Source organism: Ambystoma mexicanum, chromosome 6q, assembly GCF_040938575.1.
Source record: "Ambystoma mexicanum isolate Mex_15411 chromosome 6q, UKY_AmexF1_1, whole genome shotgun sequence".
Lineage (NCBI taxonomy): Eukaryota > Metazoa > Chordata > Amphibia > Caudata > Ambystomatidae > Ambystoma > Ambystoma mexicanum.
In genome coordinates, this window is record NC_090937.1 from 460,844,268 (window position 1) to 460,867,716 (window position 23,449).

Consider the following 23,449-nt stretch of genomic DNA (forward strand, 5'->3'; position numbering starts at 1 on the left):
TCACTCTCTATTCTCCCGTCTGGGCCGACTCATTCTGCAGGGCACACTCTTGATGCTCTGATCTCCTCTGACCTTCCCCTCTCTGTCCCTCTCTCCACTCCTCTCTCCTGGAGTGATCACTTTCTCCTCTCCTCCCACCTCACCCTCCCTACCCCACAGGCAAAGCCACCCCCATCACTGCCACCTTCCTTCTCCGTCATCCGACCCATGAAGCGCGTGTCAGTTGAGGCTTTCACTGCCACCTTCTTGCCCCCTCCTCCCCCTTCGGCTGACTCCCACCCTGACACAGCCCTTTCCACTCTCCACTCTGCTATATCTGATACTCTTGATATCCTTGCCCCTGTCATGAGAATCCGCCTGAAGCCCAAAGCCAAATGTAACTCCTGGTATGACTCGGATCTCGTCACCCTTAAACGCAAGTGCAGGGTGGCAGAGAGGAAATGGCGTGCTTCATGTTCATTCTCTGACAAACTGGCCTGTCGCCTGCTCCAAAGGCAATACCGGCTCTCCGTTCTCACCAAGAAGAGAGCCCTTATCCAAGCCCGCATCTCTGCGGCATCTAACAATTCGGCCGAACTCTTTAAAATCTGCAAGGAGCTAGCCAACCCTGCTGCAGTCTCTACCTCTCCTGTCCCCTCCCAGGCCCTCTGCACGGCACTGGCCTCTCACTTCATTTAAAAAACTCAGGACATCCTGTCCTCACTCTCCTCCTATAACCTTCCCCCTCTATTCCCTGCCCTTCCTCTGGCTCTTCTGCAGCCACCCCTCCTCTCTCCTTCTCTTCCTTTCCCCTTTTTTCTGCTGACGAGGTTTCAAGACAAGTCCGATCTATGAAAGTCTCATCAAAACAGGTCCACCCCTGTTCCTCCAAAACTATCAAGGACCACATTGACTCCTTGGCTCCTGCCCTTGCTGACTTCTGCAATCACTCCTTCACCTCTGGAGTCTTCCCATCCCCTCTCAAGCACTCCCTTGTGTACCCCCTTCTTAAGAAACCCTCTTCCGACCCTTCCTGCCCTGCTAACTATCGCCCAATCTCTATCACTCCCTTCCTGGGCAAGCTCCTGGAGAAACTTGCCATCTCCCAGCTTAATCTCCATGCTGAATGTGTTGGTAGTCTTCATGACCATCAGTCTGGCTTCAGAGCTGCCAGAAGCACGGAAACTGCTCTCCTGAACATCCGTGAGGACCTGCTCTCAAACCTTGACACTAACATTCCATGTGTTCTCATTTTGCTTGATCTCTCTTCTGCCTTTGATACTGTCAACCATACCATCCTGCTCAACCGTCTCCGTGATAACCTCGGTATCACTGGTCAGGCTCTGGCGTGGCTGACCTCTTTCCTCTCAAATCGACCTTCCCAGGTCCAACTGGGGTCTTTCCTCTCTGACATCTTCTTCTCTACCTGTGGCGTCCCCCAGGGATCTAACCTCTCTCCCTGGCTGTTCAACCAGTATCTGGCACTTCTCGCCCACCACATCGCCGCTCTCTGCCCCTACTTTCAGTGCTATGCGGATGATACCCAGCTCATTTTCAGGCTACCCTCGGCCTCCTCTTCTCCTTCCCTCATCTCTGACTGTCTTTCTGCTATCCAGGAATGGTGTGCCGCCAACGACCTCTGCCTTAATGCCAGTAAGACTGATATTCTACTCATCGGCACTCCCACTCCCTCCTTCCCTGCTGCTCTCTGGCCGGCCTCTCTGGGCCCTCTTCCTGCTCCTACCTGCAAGGCAAAAAACCTTGGGGTCATCTTCGACTCCACACTCTCCTTCTATCCTCACATATCCGACGTATCTAAGAAGTCACACTACCAGCTACACCTCCTCAGAGGTATCCTTCCTTTCCTCTCCTTCCCCCAGAAGCTCATTGTCTCTAGAGCCCTGGTTCTCTCTAAGATGGACTACTGTAACAGCCTCTATCTAAATCTGCCCGCCTCTACTCTCCGCCCTTTGCAACTCATCCAGAACAGGACTGCAAGACTTGTCCTTGGCATCAAGCCCAGGGACCGTATCTCTCCAGGACTGAAATCACTACACTGGCTCCCAGTGAATGCGAGGATCAAGTTCAAAACCCTCTGCATTGTCCACAAGGCCGCCTGGGGCCTTGGGCCAAAATACCTTCAACTCTCTCTTCCTAAATATCTTCCTTCTCGAGCTCTTCGCTCATCCGCCTCCAACTCCCTCAGGGTCAGCCGCTTCTCCAAACAACGAGTTGGGGGCAGATCTCTTTCCACTGCAGGGGCCTCCCTCTGGAACAGCCTTCCTGCCTCCCTGAAACTTGAGGAGAACCACCTCCGGTTCCGGAAGCACCTCAAAACCTTCCTCTTTGCCTCTGCTTTCTCTCCCCCTATCCCCTGCTAATACTACTGAAACTGCACTGAATCTGCAACTGGGCCATTCACCGTTCTCGGCCCAGCCACTCTCCCCTGCACTGCCTCCACGGCAACCCCTGCACTACGGGACTGTGTCTGTATCCATACAGCCCCCCTTCCCACCACTTGTCTGCACTTACCTCGCACTTGCCACCAGCTGGCCCTTGTTATTTATCCTGTATGCTGTCTGCTAATAACCCTGTACTGCACTTTCCCCTCTCCCTTTCCCCCATGCACTTTTCCCTTCCCCTCTACCCTTGCACTTGCGCGATCTGAATGACACCTGGCCTAGTAAGATCGTTGTCTGTCTCCCCTTGTTCCCCCCCCTGCTTCGTCGCGCCTTGAAACACTTGTGTATAGGCGCGTTACAAATGCCTTATCATATCATATCAGATTGTGAAGGAGAGCAACAGCAATTCTTCTCGTCCAGCAGGGCTTCAAGGTCATGCTTCAGTTACTCCAGTTACTCGTCGTAGTGGACTTCAGCTTCTGAACACGATTCCTAGCAGTGAGAGGTCCCCAGATATACTGTTGATCTCCCATTCATTCCACTTGGTCATACTCAAGCATCTAATCACGGCAAAGGGCATTCATGCAGGCAGGCAGCCAATCAGGCACGCAGCGCATTCAGGCCATTCACTTCTCTCCAGACACTCACAACAAGTCATGTGTATTGGGACAAGTACCAAGCCATTCAACACTCCACACTGCAATCATACCGGTTTCGGGCAGGGCTGTCTCAGTCATTGTGTCAAACATCAGATACTAGACACCCACAACATAGAATGCGTATTCGTCACACACTCCACTCACATGGGTCCCACCCACAGGTGTACCCACAACATACGGTCGTTGGGAAGGCTCCAGCCAGTCTGGTCAGCACTTCCCCACACTACCATATATGGAAATTCCACCCAACAGCCAGTCAGGGGGAAGGGACAGAGTCAGGGGTTCCTGGGACAGTCAGGAAGATCAAGGTAACAGGCGATGGAAGGCAAGAGGCCACGGGGGCCATCTTGTTTCCATCAGGAATCTACCGATTCCAATGACAGGGCCTAGGCATCCCAAAATGGAGGACGCTCAGGGCACCAGTCAATTCAGCAGGGAGCTGCCACCAGCCCGTACCCTGCTCTGTGGGTCACACACAGATGCCCAAAAACATACACTAGGAGCACAGGGTTGCACCCCTACTCATGGGTGCCATAAGGGTATCCCATGGGTCTGTTCACCAAAACCAAAGGAGAGAGCTGCACCGCCAGGAGTCCCACATGAACTCCTGCGCGGAAAACACGACAGAACACATGATAAAAAGCAGTGAAGGAAAAGGATACGGAGGCCCTGTCCCTCCAATGCATTTCCAGCATCACAGGCTTCTGCATTCCGTATGTGTGTGCCTCCAGTATGTGGGCTGGGGTGTCTGTCCCCAATACACATCATGGGTGCCAGAGAGTCTGGAGTGCTGTGAATGCCTGGGACACCGTGGTCCATGATTGGTCCACGTATGGAGTGTGTGTTTGTGAGCAGACCTCCGATTGGGTCCTCTCCGTTTTGGCGCGAAGGGAACTTTGGATAAGAGGAGACTGAAGACACCCATACCATGTCGATCTCTGGAGTTCTCACTGAAGGAAGGATAGGATCCAAGTATCCTGAAACTATGAAGCCGAGTCGAGGAACCACTGGTGAACCGCTGGAAGGTTTGGCACCCTGAGCCCGCTGTCGTCCCGTGGGACCCCTCTGCATCTGGTTGTCCTAGAAGGTCTGCGAAGATGCTTCGACCCATTAGAATAGTGGGACCAACTATTCTCGCCACCTTCAAAAAAACCTGCAAGTAAGCCTTCTCGGAAGTGTCCCTGGGCCAACCAGTGGGCTGACCAGCTTACGCAGGACCTTTGCTCTGTCTCCACTGTCGTTTCAAGGAGGCCCTTGAACCTTGGTATACTGCTGGCTTTGTGTACCCGGCACCCTCACACCGAATTTCGAACACTTGGCATTCCCAGGTCTGAAGTCAGACAAGTGCTCCAGGACTGGATTAAACGCAGTTACCGCGTTGCCCTGCCGCGGCAATGATCTTTGCAGGTGCGCTGCATTTGTGACAGTCTTGCCCCTGAAGACTGCTGCAGTAAAACTGTTCTGATCCATCCTTCAGGAGCAGAGAAATCGCCACTGTCCCATTTGGGAATCATCACTGTATCTTCAGAACTAAAAGCCGCAGAGCCGTCATATTGCAGCAGTTGAACCTGTAACCAGAGTGGACTGGACTGATGAAGTTTGGTCTGGAGTGCATCTGGGGCCAGTGGGTAACCCTAACCGGTGGCCCCTTGCACCTCCATCCATTATTACACACGAGTGGCCCCTGGGGGTCCCTCTCTATTTCCACTGCTAGTGTTAACTAGTGAACTATTCCTGAACCTTGGAATCGCCTCTGCCTTCAAGGCCCTCCTCGAATAGTGGGAATCTATTCATCATCGCCTCACCCACCTTCCTGAGCTGCTAGAGACCCCTGAAGAGACTCCGTTTTGCCCATTGGAACAACCGCATGCGCCTGCCCTGCATATACTATTGAGATTAAGGCTCCTCTCTTCTTAGGGTTTGGACTGCCTCTTAGTTAGGTGTGTGCTGGAAGTTGAAGGGGACTAAAGACTATCTGTGCTGCCTATTTTCCTTCCCCTCTAGGTTGTGAACATATTTAATGCCTTTAACCCTTTAGACCCCAATGGTATTGTATATATCTTGTATTGATTGTGTTGCGTTGGTTTGATAGTATTGCTGTGATTCTTTTACTGTGTGTTGAGTTACAAAGGCCTTGTAATAAATGTGTTTATATTTTTGATTTGCACACCTGTCCGGGAGTAATTTGTAAGTGTCCTTGCTCTGTGTGCTCATTGAGGTCCTTCAGTCACCCTCACCCCTCCTGAGACTTAGGGGGTCATTACGAGTGCAGCGGTAAGGGGTTAACGGCACCGGTAAGGATGCCGGTGCAGTTGACCCATTACCACCGCATTCTGTAACGCTCACCTGGTATCCACGGGGACGCCACTCAGCCTGTTTGGACCTCCTACGACCTCAAACCCTTCCCTGAAATCTGTTCAACTGGAGACTGGGCCTGAAACACAGGTTTGCCAGAGTTTAACTCTATTGTCTCTGCTTGCTTGACCCCCTCTTCCCTGGGGACCAAACCTTGCCCCTTGTCCACTCCTCACCTTGTTTTCTTGTGTAGCGCGCTCTCCGTCCTGCCCTTCGGTGCAGGGGTGCGTCGAATGATGCAGGCTCGATTCTGCCTAGTTGCTTCACTGGCGCGGGTTCGACAGACTGGGCTTGCTGTAACTTCAGCCCGACCGGTAAGTAGAATGAGTCTTATGAACTGTCCTTTTAACTCTTGTTCCTTCTATAACGTGTCTCTTCTCCCTTAGGTGTTGGAGAGGGGTCGGAGATGGCGTTGTGCTGCTGAGATGAGCCGAGCACTAACGGTGAGTGAGAGCGCGATGCTGCCCGCTCTTCCTTGCATTAACCAGTGTTTGTCTCTGTGTCCCTTTCAGGTGCTGCAATATCCCAGCATGGTTGCCAGCTGAGAGGATGAGGTGCGGTGAGTAAGCACGATGAGCAGCGCCTCCTTATGCTTTCCGTGCTAACCTGGAATGCCTTTTCCCCTTGCAGGTCGTTGGGATGCTCCGAAGCTGAAGTCACCCCAAGCGGCTTAAGTTCAGGTAAGCGTTTGACTCTTGTTAGTGTTTTTCGAATAAGCCAAGTTATGCAGAATGCTTACTAGTGTCTTTTCTTCTGTTCTTTTATCCTTCCCTAGGATGCGGCATGCCGAGATGGAGATGACACCGCCGTAGCTGCCTGTTGCAGAAATATGTCGGGTTGTTCTGCATATGATTCAGTAATACGAAGTAAAAGGTGGATGAAATATTGGTGGTAGCGCATAAAAAATGACAATTAATACCTATGTTACCGTGTGCCTGAAGGGTTTGGGAAAGTCTCTCTGAGTGACACGAGGTGCTGCCCATCCGTGGTTGACGGTTGGGACCCTGGAGCTCCGAGCCCCTTGGTGCTCCGGTGTAACTGATGACGTCAGCTGGGCTCCGTGGGGAGTAGGCGATTGCTTGGAATGTACTTCGCCTATTGCTTGGAATGTTGGAGAGCTGCTGGCTTCCGTGTTATTTTGAAGATTCCTGCCAACATCTGAGTAAGGCACCCAGAAGAACGTGCCTACGCTGCCAGGAAATACATTCTGGTAGATAGTGCATGATGAAGGGTCCGCTATTGGAAGGGTCTAACATGAGTTGGGAAGCTGTTTTTATTGCGGGACTGTCTGGGAAACGATGCAGGAGCAAAATGGTTTCCACGTTACAAAAGGAGCCCAGGTTTGAAAGTGCAGTTTTCTGTTTTCCGATTCAACTTCAAGGGAGCTATAAGCATGTGCGGTTGGTTCCAGTCAAGCTTTTATCTTACTTCACTCACATGATAAGACGATTTCGGAGCTAAATTAGTTATGTACATCACTGGCGCTATGCTGTTGTTGAAACATACTGTTGAAGTGGTAATGAAAGCACATTACGGACGCAATGCTGTCATTGTAGTAGTAAAGTTTTGCAATGATTTTGGCATGGGTTGGCAACATTATAATTCTGTAAGGTTTGAGCATATTAACGAAAAACAATTTAAAGTGTGTTAAGCAGAGTACATTAAATTAGTGGATGTATGGATGTGGTTCAGAGTAGAGTCTGTCAGGTATGACTATTACGTAATGTAAGGTAGTACGGTGCATTCTACGGACCTATGCGGTTCTAAAGTGATTAGTTTAATCTTTTTGAGGAATTTCAGGGCAGTTGCTTCAACACAGCAACAGAGACTTTTTAGTATCTAATAAAGAATTTCCATCCAATGCAACTTTTCTCTGTAAAATGACATGTTTATACACGGGATGAATGGTGACGTTTGAGACTGCAGTTGATTTTTAACCATTTGAGGATTTGCAGGTATTGTGTTGCGCCCTGGAAATGGTAACATGGACTTTTAGGCTTGCAGATTTACAGCCAATTGGAGACTTACATACTAATTTAAAGTTTATGTTTAAGCATGTACATGTTTAGAGTGAGGTGTGAGTAGGGCCCTGCTCACACCGTTAAGTTGTTGTGTAACTATTCAAAGCGTTTGCAGCGCACATTTGAATGGTTAGGGACTCTGGTGTAGAGTGTGTAGTACATGGTGTGTATGAAGCCATGTGTTTTGAGTTTTGGTAGTAACCAGTTGCGGCTGGTCAAGTGATTTTGGCGCAGAGTGCACGTTGCATGGTGTGTATGAAGCCATGTGTTTTGAGTTGTGGTAGTAACCAGTTGCGACTGTCAAGTGATTCTGGCACAGAGTGCCGATTGCTTGTGTGCTTGAAGCCATGTGTTGTGAGATTTGGGTAGTGACTAGTTGCGGCTGGTCAGCTGACCCTGGTATTGAGTGTGTGGTGCATGGTTGTGTGTCCTTGTATCTTGGGTGCATGTCCAGTTGAGGCTGGATTGGGGACTCTGCTATAGAGTTAATGAGCATCCATTCACAGGAAGGTGGTGGTTAGTGATCAGCAGTGGGCTGGTCGAGAATGGCCTTGTTGCTGGCCTCGTTGATGTGTCCAGTGATCAGCAGTGGGCTGGTAGAGAATGGCCTTGTTGATGTATCTAGTGGTCCAGTTGTTGTGGATGTAGGCCTTCTCATCAGTGGTGTTTGTGTGTGGGGTCTGTGTGGATAACAGGATATATTTGTTGGTGTGGATGTTGGATGTGTTTGTTTTTGCCAGTACCCCACCTGGTATTTTTGCTTCTTAACTTTTGAGTTGCTTCTGGGATCATCCTGGGTTACACTCTTGGATGGTTCTTGGAGCATGGCATTTTTCCATCATTGTGGATGTGCCACGCAGTTGGTTTTTGGTATAGCTATGAGGCCGCAGGTGTCTAGCCAACACCTTGAGGAAGTATGGTGGTATGGTTGACTGGTTCTCCACTGGTTGTCTCTGTTGTGAGTGTTGCTATGAATGTTGAGTGTTTAAGGATGAGTCAGGTGAGTGTGTTTTGGTTGATTGTAGGCGCCTGTCTCTTTAGTTGCCATGAGATTATGGTCTGGTGTAGTAGGTTAGACATGTTCCTTGTAGTTGTGTATTGGACTTCGTGCCAGCCCATATAGGTGGCCGTTTGTGCTCAGGTGTGGCAACCCTGAGGTCGACCAGTGGCAGTGGTGGACGGGAAGTGTCTTGTTTTCCCCAGGTTGTGTATGGAGTGCTGGTTAGAAGCTCAGAGGGGCAGGTTTGTGCTCCAGTGTGGCAGGCTGCTTACCCATTGGTGGTGCCGGCGGGTGGAAGGTGATGTGTGAATTATTTTGGAGGACAGAAGTTTTGCTGTTTTGTTGGTGGAGTGCCATTACTGGATTGTTGGTTAAGCCTGTTTGTCCTGCTGTTTATCTTCCTGGCTACTTAGAGTGATGTGGCATAGCAGTTGTGCCAGGTTGATTTAATGTCTTGTCTACCTGCAAAGTGTGTGTGAACAGGTGAGTTTGTGACAGTAGGGAAGAAGGGTGTTGTAGGTGCCTGAGGGTGAGGGTCTTGTAATGCTGTTTGCAGGTCACGTGTGTGTTGGTGATTGTAAGGGAAGGAGGTGTTAGGATTAGCCTTCCTTTATGATTAGCTTTCCTTCCTTTGGTTTCTCCTGTGAATGTTTGTGGTGATGTCATTTGTGGAATGTATGAGGTAAGCTTGGAGTGTTTGTGTATGATTGAGTTCTAATCCAGGCAGTTGAATATTGATAGCCTGGGTGGTGGGAGCCAGTGGGTTTCCCTCATGATTTCCTCCTATCTCCTTATGGACTTGATGAGATCTGATTTGTACCTGTAACTGAAGAACCTGAATAAAGCAATCATTAAGTATATCTGCCACAGCATCCTGTTTATATCACAAATTGCATGACCCAGATCCAGTCATAACAATTGGCGACGAGGATGGTCCTCAAGAGGACTGTTTGGATGGACCCTGAAGGCAACAGGTACCTGTGTGCGTGTGTGTGTGGTCCATATGAAGGAGAAAGGAGATACTGCTGCAGGAGGTGCAGAGCAGGAGGAAACTGATGTGAGAGACTGTACAAGGAGAGGGAACCCACTGCCCCCCTTGGTCCAGGAAGAGTCCCACCACCCAGGGCTGAGGAAGTGGTGGTGCACTGGGAAGAGCAAAGCGAAGCACCCAGTGCGAGGCAAAGCAGACTGCCTGCTGATGCACGCAGAGGCAGTAAACAGTTGCACCAACAGTCAATTCAACTTCAGTGTGTTTGACTTTGGGATGAGTATGGTGGGCGCCCAGGGAATGAGCAGACAATTCTGCTCACAGGGCATTAGGTTGTTGAAACTAGCATATTTCTCAATCATACACAAACAGCTAATCATAAAGGAAGGCTAATCCTAACACTGCCCACAGGACTGGAGGAGCGATGGATGGAAGCTGGATGCTCTTCAAGGTAAGTCTAATAATAATGCTGTTCTTGTTCTTGCAGGTGCGCGGGATGCAGAGGAAAGGCGAAGGCCTTCAGGAGACCGATCCGAGCACGTTGAGTGTCACGCTGCAGGTGCAGAGAAACGCAAAGCGTGTTTCTCGGCCCGGGCGTGGTTTAAATGGCCTTCAGGTATCCCAGGTATCCCTGGGTTGAACCACACCCAAAAGGCTAGACTGAACACTCAGTTCAAGGAACTGGGCTATGTGGGGGCATCCATCTTGCCCACAATGCATTACAAGTCCAATACCAAGTGAATCTTAAGGCTGTGTGTGAGCCTGGTACCACAGGTGCCAGGTTTGACTACAAGTGGATCTCTGGGAGGATGGAGAGGCCCTTAGGGGCCATATAGGTGATTGTGGCCTGGCTCCAGCCTGATACCTCAGAGGGCTGGGTGCAGGAATAATGACAGCACTCCCCCCCAAGACCCTTCTCATGGTGGCTCTCCTGTCTGGCTCTGGTTTGGTTGGATGGTTTTGATGAAATCTTCTAAGCAAGCGTGGTGCATGGATATACTCACAAGTTTCCCATTTTCCGTCCTGTCGACCATACCCTTTCCAGTCCACTAGATAGTATTGATTGGATCTGAGATATTTTGAATCCAGGATGTCCTTGACCTCAAATTCTGGCTCTCCAGCGATTACTATTGGCTTCGGTGGTGTTGCAACACAGGTCCCAGGTTGAACAGGTTTTAGGAGTGAAACGTGGAATACAGGATAAATCTGCATGTTAGATGACAAGGCTAGTTTGACTGCTACTGGATTTATTACGGAGGTGATGGTGAATGGACCCAGGTATCTTGGACGGAAGGTCCGGGTTCCTTTAATGGGCACGTATTTGGATGCCAGCCAGACTTTGGCCCTCATTACAACCCAGGCGTTAAGGGGTTAACGGCGCTGTAAAAGGTGGCGGCGCCGTTAAACCCTTAACGCCTGATTACGTGGTCCCTTTGCGGGTGGCACTTTAACACCTGCTTTTAGCAGGCATTAAAAAACCAACCCGCAAAGGGACCTAGGAGCTAATTACGGCACCGTAATTTACGGTGCCGTAATTAGCGCCTTCCCCAGTCCCATTGAGCCCTATGGGGCAAAAATGGGAATGGGGAAGGGCCATGGCGGCATGGGGAATTACCACCCCGCCAACCTCGGAATGGGGCGGTAATTCCCCATTCCGCCATGGCGGAGTCAGTAAGTTACCGGCATGAACCATGGTGCTATTCGCACCATGGTCCAACGCCTGGGTCGTAATGAGGGCATTTGTCTCCAACTTGGTAATTGGGGGCTTTTATTTGGCGTTGGTCAGCAAACTTCTTCTGGCGATTCTTAGCTTGGAGTAAGTGTTCGGCTGCCCTTTTAAAGGTTTGAGAAATGGTCGTATGCAAGGTTTTAATTGCTGGCATTTCTAAAGTCGTAGGGACGTCTAACTCGGAAGTGCGTGGATGTCTGCCATATATGGTATAAAAGGGCGTCTGCCCAGTGCTGGTGTGTAGGGAATTATTATAGGCATATTCAGCTATCCACAATAGGGCTAACCAGCTTCCTTCCGCTTGACATAACATACAGCATAGATACTGCTCGAGCGTTTGATTCATTCTCTCAGTTTGACCATCTGTTTGGGGATGGTGACTGGTGGATAGTCGGATGTCGATTTGGGCCATAGAGCAGCACTTCCTCCAGAAGTTGGACACGAATGGAGTACCTCAATCTGAGACCAGTACTGAAGGAAACCCATGGAGCCGTAAGATGCGTTCGAGAAATACCTTTGCCAGGGTGGATGGTTTTGGGAGACCCTTAAGAGGGATGAAGTGTGCCATTTTTTAAAACAGGTCCACGACCACTAGAATGGTGTTAAACCCCTGACTGGGTAGTAAGTCGGTAATAAAGTCGAGGGATAACGTGTGCCAGGGTGCTGGTGGAATATCCAATGGTTTTAAAAGTCCAGCTGGCTTCTGCTTGGATGATTTGTTTTGTGCACATACTCTACAGGATAGGATGAATTGGATAATGTCTTTACGCCGCGTGGGCCACCAGTAACTCCGTTTTACCTTGGCTAGGGTTTTTGCAATTCCAGGATGGCCTTCAATTAAAGAATCATGATAACCGGACATGACTTGCTCTCGTAGTTCTTGGTTTGGCAAGAATAAATGGTTCCTGAAGTAGGGCAACTGGTCCTTTTATCTAGTAATGTTCCCCTTGTGTACACCACTCTTGTAATTGATCAGAACTCATTAAGCTTTGGATTTTTTGATGTAACTCATTCTGGGTTATGGTTGCTGTGATTCCTAGGAGTTTGTCACTTGGAATGATGGCTATTGGGTCAGGGGTCTTGTATCCCTGTTCATCAACACCCATATGGGAAAGGGCACTGGCTTTCCCGTGTTTTACTCCTGGTCGAAAAGTGATCACGTAGTCATATTCAGCGAAGAAAAGGGCCCAGCGTAATTGTCGTGAAGATTGAGCCTTTGCTGTTTTTAGGTACTGGAGGTTTTGATGGTCAGTTATTACGGTGATTGTGTGTCTGGTACCTAGAAGATAATGTTGCCAGGCCTTAAAGGCTGACTTGATGGCTAAGAGTTCTTTGTCCGTGATAGCGTAATTGAGCTTGGGGGGTATGAATTTATGTGACCAGAAGGCAACAGGGTGTAATTGACCCATTTCTGGGTCCTTTTGTGAGAGGACGGCTCCCATAGCCATACTCAAGGTGTCCGTATCCACCACTTACGGGAGGTTTGGGCGAGGATGACGTAGAATTGGGGCAGAAGTGAATCTCGCTTGAGTTCCTGGAAAGCCTTTTCTGCTTCTTCTGTCCAATTAAACTTTTTATTGCATTTTCTTAGTAATGATGGGATGCACTATTTGCGAGAACCCAGGATGAACCAGCGGTAGAAGTTTGCGAAACCCAACATGCTCTGGACTCCCTTGAATGAATTTGGCGATGGCCAGTTTAAAACAGCATCTACCTTGTGTACATCCATTCGGATTGCATTCGGGCTGAGAATGAAGCCAAGGAATTCCACCTCGGAGACATGAAATGAGCACTTTTCAAGTTTGGCATAGAGCTGATGTTGGCAGAGTTTTGCCAGTACGGCTCGAACATGTTTGACGTGGTCCTGCTTTGATGCAGAGTATACTAGGATATCGTTAATATACACTAGGGCACCGACATCAATTAATTTCCTTAAGACATCGTTCATGAAGTATTGAAATGCAGCGGGCGCTTTGCAAAGGCCAAAGGGCATAAGTTGATATTCATACAGGCCATACTTGGTACGAAAGGTGGTTTTCCATTCGTCACCTTTTTTCACTCGAACGAGGTGATACGCTCCTCTGAGATCTAATTTTGTGTAGATTTGGGCGTCTTTGACTTGATCAAGCAGTTCAGGGATTAGCGGCAGAGGGTAATGATTCTTTACGGTAATCTGGTTCAGTGCGCAATAGTCAATGCGCGTTCTCAAGTCCCCTTCCTTCTTCGGCATGAAGAATAGGGGACTGGCTGCTGGGGACTTCGAGGGACGGATGAATCTGTTTGCCAGGTATTGGTCTAGATAAGACTTCAGGTGCTGGTTTTCTGGTTCAGTGAGTGCATAGATTCGTCCACAAGGGATCTGTGCGCCGGGTATCAGGTCGATCCGGCAATCGTATGGTCTGTGCGGTGGTAGGGTATTAGCTTGTTCCTTCTGAAATACATCTTGGAAATCCGGGAATTCACTCGGTAAGGCACCGGTTGTCACTGTTCCAAGCGTAGAAGTTCTGGTATCAATTGGTTATCTCCCTTGGCAGTAACACGTGTGAGCACAACTCTCGGAGAAGGCCAACTCTTTTGCTCGCCAATCTATTAGAGGATTATGAGCTACCAACCACGGCATTCCTAAAATCAACCGGAACTGAGGATCCTTGATGAGGTCGAAAGCGATAGATTCTTAATGTCCATCCTGGCATTGAAGGGTTAAGGCTGCAGTGCGTTGGGATACTGGACCAGAAGCTATTTCCGTGCCATCAAAAGTGGTAACAGTGTCTGCAGTTGATTTAGGGCATACAGGAAGCCCCATCTTTGCTGCGAGATAATGCTCTATGTAGTTCCCAACGGCCCCACTGTCTATGTGCGCTCTTACTGCGTGCATCCGAGATGGTTGTTGGTGATTGATCAAGATCACAGATAGTGCAAAATGGGAGGTCTGTAGTTCACTTCCTTCGCTCGACAAGTGGACCCATACACTTGCTGGGCTTGGCAGTTTTCTGATTCCTTGGTGGTATCTTCCTTGTCCGTGGCTCCTACTGTTGTCTTCGGTGGCTTCACTGGGCATTCTTTAAGGAAATGGCTGTTTTTCCACAGTACAAACATAACTGCTGCTGTCTCCTTTTATCCCTTTCAGCCTTGGTCAAGGGGGATCTCACCCCTCCAATCTGCTTTGGCTCCCCTGAACTGCCTGTTGTTCGAGAGACATTGTCCTTTGAACGCACATACATGGGGCAATGGTCCGGTCTGGTACGATCTGCTCTTTGGTCTTGCAATCTATGATCCAATTGAACAACAAAGTTAATACATTCTGCACAGTCTTTCGGGGGGTTCACTACTTGTGCATCTTTTAGCTCTCCCTGCAGACCCCAATGAAATAACGTGGTTCTCTTCTCCTCAGCCCATTCAGCTTGAATCACAAGTCTATTGAATGTGGCTATGTATGTTAATAGGTCTTGGTTCCCTTGACGAAGGGACAGAAGTTTGTTGTCTAGTGCCTGTCCATGAGTATGACGGGCGAAGAGTTTCTCCATCTCCTGCTGAAAACCCCTGAAGTCATGTAGCAAAGGATCATCTTGATTAACAAAGGGTACAGACCAGTCTGCAGGACTACCACTCAGATAGGATAGCATGAAAGCGACCCATGATTGGTAATTTGGAAAGGCCCCTGGCCTGCAAAGGAAATGCAGACGGCATTGATTCATAAATGTTGCATACTTCTTGGGATCCCCCTTGAATCGCTTGGGCGGGGCCAAGGGAACTGCCCCAGGAAAGGTTATCTGAACTGTGTTGGCTGATGGTACTGGCATTGAAGGCACGTTACCCGGTAAAGGTGCATGTCCGGCTTGTGACTGGAAAAGTTGCTGGCTTAAATCATCAGTACGTTCTTTAGCAACTATCAACTCTCACCTTAGGGTGTTGGTCTCCTGCCTGGCTGCATGTACTTCAGCACGTAGCTGCCCCAACATTTGGGCTAACTGGTTGGTTTCTAATGTTTCCATGACGCCCAGGTGGATTATGGTGTGAGGCTTCGCGTTCTGTAACGCTCACCTGGTATCCACAGGGACGCCACTCAGCCTGTTTGGACCTCCTACAACCTCAAAACCTTCCCTGGAATCTGTTCGATTGGAGACTGGGCCTGAAACACAGGATTGTCAGAGTGTAACTCTATTATCTCTGCTTGCTTGACCCCCTCTTCCCTGGGAACCAAACCTTCCCCCTTGTCCACTCCTCACCTTGTTTTCTTTTGTAGCGCGCTCTCCGTCCTGCCCTTCGGTGCAGGGGTGCGTAGAATGATGCAGGCTCGATTCTGCCTAGTTGCTTCACTGGCAAGGGCCTGACGTACTGGGCTTGCTGTAACTTCAGCCCGACCGGTAAGTAGAATGAGTCTTATGAACTGTCCTTTTAACTCTTGTTCCTTCTATAACGTGTCTCTTCTCCCTTAGGTGTTGGAGAGGGGTCAGGGATGGCGTCCGGCTGCTGAAGTGAGCCGAACACTAACGGTGAGTGAGAGCGCGATTTGCAATGCTGCCCGCTCTTCCTTGCATTAACCAGTGTTCGTCTCTGTGTCCCTTTCAGGTGCTGCAATATCCCAGCAAGGTTGCCAGCTGAGAGGATGAGGTGCTGTGAGAAAGCGCGATGAGCAGCGCCTCCTTATGCTTTCTGTGCTAACCTGGAATGTCTTTTCCCCTTGCAGGTCATTTGGATGCTCCGGAGTTGAAGTTGCCCCATGCGGCTTAAGTTCAGGTAAGCGTTTTACTCTTCTTACTGTTTTTCGAGTAAGCCAAGTTATGCAGAATGCTTACTAATGTCTTTTCTTCTGTTCATTTATCCTTCCCTAGGATGCGGCGTGCCGAGATAGAGATGACACCGCCGTAGCTGCCCACAGGACTGGAGGAGCGATGGATGGAAGCTGGATGCTCTTCAAGGTAAGTCTAATAATAATGCTGTTCTTGTTCTTGAAAGGCAAAGGCCTTCAGGAGATCGATCCTAGCATGGTGAGTGTCACGCTGTAGGTTCAGAGAAACGCAGAGCGCGTTTCTCGGCCCGGGTGTGGTTTAAATAGCCTTCAGGTATCCCAGGTATCTCTGGGTTGAACCACACCCAAAAGGCTAGACTGCACACTTAGTTCAAGGAACTGAGTTATGTGGGGGCATCCTTCTTGGCCACAATGTATTACAAGTCCAATGCCAAGTGAATCTTAAGGCTGTGTGTGAGCCTGGCACCACAGGTGCCAGGTCTGACTCCAAGTGGGTCTCTGGGAGGATGGAGAGGCCCTTAGGGGCCACATAGGTGATTGTAGCCTGGCTCCAGCCTGATATCTCAGAGGGCTGGGGGCAGGAATCATGACAATTCTGAGGTCCCTTAGCAGGTCCCACTAAGGCCGGCTGGTAAAACCAGCCGTCCTTAGCGGGAGCCGCTAAGGGACCAGGGAGCTAATAACGGCCCGTAATTTACGGGCCCGTTATTAGCTCCTTCCCCATTCCGATTGAGCCCTATGGGGGCTCGAATGGGAATGGGGAATGGTTTTCAGAAAGGGGATTTACCGGGTCCTCCAAGGTTGGAATGACCAGGTAAGTCCCCATTCTGTGAACCCGGACACGAGTTTGGAGGCAGCCATGGCGCTAATAGCGCCATGGCTGCCTCCAAACTCGTAATGACCCCCTTAGTCTTGACCGCAGACAGTAGTTACCTTGATTGGTCTGGCTTGTCCAGAGGTTACCCTGTTCCAAGAAACTAGGCTGGCCTTCTGAACATCTGCCCACCAGGTCACAGTTTAGAAATCCGTCTTAACTTCAATCAATTGGTGAGTAACTGCAGACTATCACTAAACGTCTAGCCACATACATGTAAGCACATCAATTACTACAGTGTGTAAGAGTGAACTATTGGGACACATTTGAGGACTATGAGCTAGTACAAGCAGTGTTCACACTAAGCATGGTGTACATAGAATCGCATACAGGGAAACTGCGAGCAGTTGTCCAGAATGCACTATTTTGAAGCATGCAAACCATTTTAGTATGCAAAGGGGATTCACTGGGAGTAACTAGGGACTTTGGATACAGCGTGAGGGGCGATCAAATCACCAAGTTTGTTTTGCAAGAGAAAAATGACAAAGTCATTGCAATCTCTGGGAGGTGTAACACAAACCACACTTTAAAGTTTAAAATATAAGAAGCACAGTTTTGGGACTTTTTCATTTGGATGTAGCAAGCACATGTTCTTGCAAAGTAATTAACAAACTGTTGATGCCATTTCTCTCCCTCCCTAACCAATCCGACCCAATACCACTTCATGATTTTCTGTCTATATGTATGATTTATATGTTATATTAAAATGTTGTCTTGAAACATTATATTCTTCATTCATTTAAAGATCTGTGCCAGAAGGCGATGAAAAACTGCTGCAGCACTCACTAATCCAAATGGCATTCAGCATATTGATACAGTCCAAGCGGTGTTATGAAGGCTGTCATGTCTCTCCAGAGTGAATTCTATTTGGTGGTAGGCAGAACGAAGGTCTAGTGTAGAAAACTCAGCTGCTTTGCCTAATTTCATCACCATCTCGTTAGTGTTCGGTAGAGTATGAGTTTCTATCAAAATGCTGTTATTTAGACTTCTCAAATCTATGCAAAGCCTTTTTTCATCGGTTCCTTGTTTTCTCTTAAGAACTATTGGGGCTATCCATTCCAATGTCTCTATTTGTTGTATGATGCCTACAGCTACTACCGTGTTTAGATGTTGTTCCAGCCTTTCCTGTAATTTTATGGCTACTTTCTGAACTTTGTGTTTTACTGGCTCTGTCGATTCCATTAGTGTAATCATGTCTTTAATAATTGAGTTTGCCCAAAGACATCGAACAGACAGTGTACACTTATATGTAACCTCGCCGGCGATCAACAATCTGTTAGTGAATAATGCTGTGAAGCTACAGAGGTTGGGGTACGATTTAAGAGAATCTACTGCAGAGGAAAGCGGCATGAGTGGAGTCAGTACTCGTATAGAGGCAAGACAAAGTTCATCGACAAAGAAGAGTGATCACAAAATGGACCAAACTAAGGAGGCAAAGAGACCAAAAAACAAAGAATCATGGTCGCAACAAAAATAAACATCACATATCCGAAGGAGTGCCCATGTTTCGGAAGATCGAAATAGTGCCGAGACTAGACGACACAGAAATAAATATAGCGGTGAAAAACATGACTTGGACCAAAACACAATGGATATCGGTCGGACGATGGGAGAGATTGGAACCGAAACCCACAGGGCCCAGTAAAAACACATAATGGCTTGGAAAAGTGGAGATGGGTATCCAAATCCCATACAAACCGTCGAAATTTATAGCAACCCGCAAATATTCTCCAGGAGATGGAAGTGGGACCAGAAGGAAATATGCAAGGTCAAGGGAAGGAACTCATCACATCTGCATCCTGGAACACAAGGGGTTTCATGCACTTAACTGCCCATAGTGACGTGAACCTTGGTGATTACGACTTAATATGTCTCCAAGAGACGTGGCTACTGAAGAAACCCAGCTTGGAAGGTTATGAATTGTCTGTCGCTCCGGCAAAAAGAGGTAACAAGGGATGCCCCATGTTCGGCCTACTATTCGGACTGAGAATAGGTTCCAGTATGTCGGCAGGTTCAATCTTGCATGCAGACTCTTCCTTTCTAGCAGTTATGACCATTTGGTACACAGTGCCCAGGTCAACAGACATGATCAAGGCCAGTCTATTATTGATCATGAAATGCTACTGGAACTCGCAAGTCATCACAAATGCCTCCTTTTTAAGCATGGCAACTAGCATTTTGGATCATGCGTCATTAGAAAACTCAATAGACCACATCTTGATTTGTAGGGATTTCAACGGAAAGTGTTCAAACACAAAAGGGAACATGGCGTTGACAAATGGGGCAAGTGCCCAGGAAATAAGAGGCAACCTATGGATAGCATTGATGAACTCAAGAGACATGCTGATGTTGGAACTAACAAATCCCAAGTTTAAGACCATCGTTGCAACATGGGAAAGAGGAGAAACCTCTGCAAATCTAGATTATATGTTTGCCTCGAGAGACCTCTACTTGCTCATAACAAGGTTCGAAACAATCAAAACCACAAATAGTGATCAAAATGTACTTATGGCAGAATGGCAGGCGGGCCCCAATTCTGCTCTGAGAAGTATGCAGATGGAAGCAGAACCTAACAATTGAGGTAACCGTTTAAAAATCCAAGCCGGAGACATCTACCAACTCGCCAGTGCCTATGCAGGGTGGACCGATGACAACGGGCACTAGGTGGTAAACCCAGAGGTAAATTATAGACCTCTTTTAGATTGTTTCATTACAGAAAGGAGGGACGGCCGAATTCGGACATGTCAAAACACCACATCTATGATCAAGTTATTGTGAACGAAAGAAAGGAAGTTCAAAGAATGAAAAGAGCTGCTGTAAAATCAGGATGTGACAGCCTAAAAGAAAAGCTCAAAAGCCTACAATAGCCTACAAACTGTGGATGAGAAAGAGAAGAAGAACTTTACTACAAAATGACTGCGAGAATATGCTCGGGGCTTTGGCAAACTGAAATTCAAAAGATTTCTGGGCCCTAATTAAACCTTCCAGTCTAACAACATGTGACGCCTAACAAAACCATGTAAGGGAAGAGGGATGGAAGAATTACTTTGTTAAGCTCTTCGAAGAGTAGACTAACATCACATACCCCACCCTTGTGAGAACAAAGAAGGATTGGAGTCCTGAAGCAAACATCGAAGATATAATAGAAAGAATCAAGAAACTCAATGAGTCTAGGGCACCGGGTCCGGATGGACTTACCAACCAGATGCTTAAAACGCACCCTGAAGAGTGGGCCAGATTCATCAGAAGGGTATTTGAGAAAATATTGCAACAACAGCAAATCCCAAAATCCTGGAAGTCAGCCACGATAGTTCCAATCTTTAAAAAAGGAAATAAAGAAGATCCATAGAACTATCGTCCTATCTCCTTATTGGATGTCATAGGAAAATGTTTTGCCACCTTCCTATTGGACAAACTGCGACAATGGATGGCTGCACATAACTGGCTGGATCCTTTCCAGATGGGTTTTGTGAGGAACGTCAGAAGTCAGGCGAACATCCTACTGCTGAGTATTCTGAAGGGAAATGTAGCAAACCAAGAAAAAAATCTGTTTATTGCCTTCGTGGACCTAGTTCAGGCATTCGATCGAGTTAATCGAAAGCGTCTGTGGAAAAAATTAATGGCTAAAGATTGTCCAGCCAGTATCATGGACCCACTTGTCGAACTCCACGAAGTAACCACCAATAGAGTGTGATTAACAAGGAAGGGCCTCCTGTCTGCAGAAATCCCGACTTATCGGGGAGTAAAAGAGGGGTGTCCGCTAGCACCAACAGTCTACAACTTCTGTATATCAGATATTGCAGACTTTGAACATTTACTCCAAACTTTCCCTCCAACAGTAGGAAAAACCAAGGTCCCAAGACTTTTATATGCTGACGACATAATACTGTTCGATCAAACAGAAATTGGTCTGCAAAGACAACTGGACAGACTTCAAAGGTACGTCGAGCAAAACCACCTTGAAATTAACCAAGGCAAGACCAAGGTCATGGCCTTAGATGGTTGTAAACTAAGAACAAACTCCATATGGAAGCTCGGCACAAGAAAAAGAGCACTAGTCGACTCATATAAATGCTTGGGAGTCCTATTCAGTAATAATGCCTCAGAGAAACCAGCCCAAGATATAGTGAGGTCAAAAGCAAAAACACTGTCTACTCAGGCCAGGATACTGGATAAAAAGTATGGAAAATTTTCATCATTGGTGTTAATACATTTTTATAGAGGAAAAGTGGTTCCAACACTGATCTACGGCATGGAAGCAATACCACAACTGACACCCACAATATGGGCTAAAGTTGAAGGTTTGTTTTGGCGCAGAACACTTAATCTATTGCAATCAACGCCAATAACCCATTATCAGAAGAGAACTGAGACTCTCATCTCTGGCTGCCTTGACAGAATGGAATTGTTTGGCATTATTCAGAAAGATCTTGATGCCCGAGATCCATCCTATTTTTAAGATTCTATCTGAGGAAGCCGAACTGCCTGAAAGCAAGACGCTGGCAACTTGGATATAGGACAGAAGAACGACCTTAAAAGACATACGCTGCCCGGAAGATGTCCTGATCCACAATCCAACAAGAGCTAAGAAAAAACTTTTGGAAAATGACTGGATTACTATCTTGGAAGCAGCAGCAGCCAGTAGTCTTGCTACAGATCTCCCTGTGGGCAACATGAGGCTAAATCAGCTGCAGAGCCATCTACAAACATTTCCTGACAGATCATACAGGGAGACTTTCATAAGGATGAGGCTAAACTAGATAGAAACGAATGAAATTAACACAATTTGTGGGAAATCAAAAGAAAATGTCTGTAGTTTCTGTGACAATGGCAGTGCCCCGGAGACCCTGACACATCTGTTAATAATGTGTAAGGGGGTGAGTGATATACGAAGAAGACACTTATGGCCACTGACAGGAAATTACAGGACACTGGAAGAGGAAGACGTGTGGAAAGCCCTGATCAACGGTGAAAAAACCACGTGGGTTATAGCAGCAGTCTCTATGATCAGAGATATCTTGTCACTACTCGAAAAACCGAGGAGCGAATAGACCAGGACGTATTCCACAAAAACAAAAAAAAACAAGGACGCATCAAGAACAAGGATTGTCACGATTTTGACCAGTTTTTGTAAAAATTGTTAAATCAATTGAATCAAATAAAAAAAAATAATAATAATAATAATAATAATAATAATAATAATAATAATGTCTTTAAATCCTTACAGCTTTCCAAGTTCCTCCCTGAAATCTTCGAGATTTGGAGATGGTGGGGTGATGACGCTTGTAGCTGAAGGGTAAAGCATTAGAAAGGGAAGGAGGGGAGGGCCATGGGGCTACAGACAGATGGTAATTGGTGATTCTCTGACAACTCCTCTCTTGCCATCCCCGAGGCCTTTAGAAGTAAGCTACAGAATTACAGTCCTCACCCACCCTGAGAGGGCAGAAGATATCGCAGTGGCTTTCAAGCATTGTTTGTCAGTCTGTTCAGCGCACGTCTTATGAGACTCTGATTGTGAAGCATTGCTCTTAGAAATGCCAGCCTTGCCCCTCACAATCTTACTCCTTTATCCTCCTTCATGAGGGCCTGGTCACAATCCCTCCTTCGTTGATTATCAAAGTTGGGGTGGAAGGATAGTTCAGGGGCAATGCGTTTGTCTTGGAAGCAAGACAACGCAGCGTAACACAGGTCCGAATCCAGATCCCGCGCTTAGAAACCACTCCTTGGTATTCAGCGTGTTTATAAAGCAATGTCATCTCTGTAAACCCCACGTCACTATCTTGGGTGAAATCAACATTTGGTTTGATTGTCCCAACAAACGTTCTCCACTTCCATGGACAGGTCGGCAGACGGACACACTTATAAGACACCCCCTTGATGCCATTTTAACTCTCCCTGCTGTTCAGGAAGCGCATTTCCCACTTCCCCCGCCCTAGCCGGACAAGCCAATACCTTCAACGTACAGCGCACTTGCACCACACCTCCCACCCGACCATGCTCTTCCACCTGCCAAGCGAGCCTGCAGACGGAGGGGCATCGAGATGTTCCCGTACTTGGAGGCCTGTCCGCATGAGCCCGAGGCTCCTGCTTCAACCTCTTGCTAGAGCAGGCCTGCACTCCTGCCTTAGACAAGTCGCTTGTTGAAGGATTCAACTCCCTAAAGCGCCACTAGTCGACATCAGAGTTTCTGACAATAAAAGCAGGCTAATGGTTCCCTGTCCACCACCGACAGGTGCAAAAACACGAATCCTATCCCGAAAACAGAAACTGCGTGCCAACCTCAACGGCCCGGCTAAGCGTGGATACAGAAGAGAGTCTACAGAGGAATTTATTTCACAAACAGTAACATTAGATTTGTATTTATTCTGCTTCCATAGCGCTTGACACCACAGTGCTGTACATACATCATAAAATGGTACAATAAGAGGAAGGAAGGAAGGAAGGAAGGAAGGAAGGAAGGAAGGAAGGAAGGAAGGAAGGAAGGAAGGAAGGAAGGAAGGAAGGAAGGAAGGAAGGAAGGAAGGAAGGAAGGAAGGAAGGAAGGAAGGAAGGAAGGAAGGAAGGAAGGAAGGAAGGAAGGAAGGAAGGAAGGAAGGAAGGAAGGAAGGAAGGAAGGAAGGAAGGAAGGAAGGAAGGAAGGAAGGAAGGAGCGAGCATAGGAAAACCATGAGAAAAAATAAAAATGAAACTCG